Source organism: Lissotriton helveticus, chromosome 7, assembly GCF_964261635.1.
Source record: "Lissotriton helveticus chromosome 7, aLisHel1.1, whole genome shotgun sequence".
In the NCBI taxonomy this organism is placed as follows: Eukaryota; Metazoa; Chordata; class Amphibia; order Caudata; family Salamandridae; genus Lissotriton; species Lissotriton helveticus.
The window spans coordinates 1,543,386,710-1,543,388,535 of record NC_136068.1 but is presented as its reverse complement, the minus strand read 5'-3'; the positions used below and the strand labels follow the sequence as shown (position 1 = coordinate 1,543,388,535).

The following is a 1,826-nucleotide window of genomic DNA, read 5'->3' as shown; positions in this document are numbered from 1 at the left end:
GGCATAACATGCAACCCATGTGCAATATGTAATGTGTTCTTTGGTACAGCAACTGGTGCGCAAGTAAGGGGCTCTGATCCTGGCGATTGAGTTAGCAAACTAGTTCTCGTAACCGATAAACAGGTTTGGCCTTGGTAGCGTGGGGGCATTAATGGCCCTGTCTCATTGCAGAGAATCCATTTGGCATATGAGGGGGGCATGGCTTCTAATGGATGTGCTATGTCTCAAACGCAGGAACCGCCTCTACTCGCATGAGGGGCCACCTGAACTATCAACAGGTAGAAGGGTCATAGCACACTGGGGGCAGTGTGCTAGGGACTGGGATTCCCAGGTTCTCCCCAGGGTCATTTCTGTCCCTGTTTGGGGGCGCGCAGGTTATACCCCATGGAAGTTTTACATTGGTAGTTAACTGGTGAGTCTGTGCATGGTAGGTAGCCCCTGTGCAATAATTGGATGTTATATCTTGTAAAAACAACTGATGCGGCTGGGCAATTTGTTGTTTTACTGGGCAAAAATTGGGGTGTGCTCTCTCCGGTTCTATTTTGTTGGTTTTTGGAACTGGAGCCATGATTAAGAGGTACGGCCGGGGGCATTCGTATTGTGCCGCTAGAGGTGAAATTCTTGGACTGGCGCAAGACGAACCAAAGCGAAAGCATTTGCCAAGAATGTTTTCATTAATCAAGAACGAAAGTCGAAGGTTCAAAGACGATCAGATACCGTCGTAGTTCCAACCATAAACGATGTCGACTAGCGATCCGGCGGCGTTATTCCCATGACCCGCCGGGCAGCTTCCGGGAAACCAAAGTCTTTGGGTTCCGGGGGGAGTATGGTTGCAAAGCTGAAACTTAAAGGAAATGACGGAAGGGCACCACCAGGAGTGGAGCCTGCTGCTTAATTTGACTCAACACGGGAAACCTCACCCGGCCCGGACACGGAAAGGATTGACAGATTGATAGCTCTTTCTCGATTCTGTGGGTGGTGGTGCATGGCCGTTCTTAGTTGGTGGAGCGATTTGTCTGGTTAATTCCGATAACAAACGAGACTCCTCCATGCTAACTAGTTACGTGACCCCCAGTGGTCGGCGTCCAACTTCTTAGAGGGACAAGAGGCGTTCAGCCACAGGAGATCGAGCAATAACAGGTCTGTGATGCCCTTTGATGTCCGGGGCTGCACGCGCACTACACTGAACGGATCAGCGTGTGTCTACCCTTCGCCGACAGGTGCGGGTAACCCGCTGAACCCCGTTCGTGATAGGGATTGGGGATTGCAATTATTTCCCATGAACGAGGAATTCCCAGTAAGTGCGGGTCATAAGCTCGCGTTGATTAAGTCCCTGCCCTATGTACACAGCGCCCGTCGCTACTACCGATTGGATGGTTTAGTGAGGTCCTCGGATCGGCCCCGCCGGGGTCGGCAAAGGCCCTGGCGAAGCGCCTAGAAGACGATCAAACTTGACTATCTAGCGGAAGTAACAAGGTTTCCGTAAGTGAACCTGCGGAAGGATCATTAACGGAGGAGCGGCCCGAGCGACCGATGGCGCCAGCCCGAAGCCCTCGGCCATCTCTTGCAAGCACGCACCCTAGGCACAGGGCCCGGCCCTGCCCTGGCGCGCCCCGGCCTGGCGAAGCGGTCCGCAGCCGCATGGGGCGCTCAGGTTTAGTACCGGGACTTCGGTGGGCCTCTCCCCCCAGGGAAGGGCCTGACCGACGCGCGAGGGACCGGGCGCGGGGGGGTGTTCCCCTGTCCCCTGTCCCTCTGAGAGACGGATCCCGAGTTCACCCGGCATGGACCCTCCCACCGCGGGGTGGGGAGGTCAACCGAATTGC

At 55.0% G+C, this 1,826-nt stretch overlaps 1 pseudogene; it reads left to right on the top strand.

The window, feature by feature from the left end:
- Nucleotides 1-244: 244 nt before the first annotated feature.
- On the top strand, nt 245-1,502 carry LOC144771358 (18S ribosomal RNA; annotated as a pseudogene).
- Nucleotides 1,503-1,826: the final 324 nt, after the last annotated feature.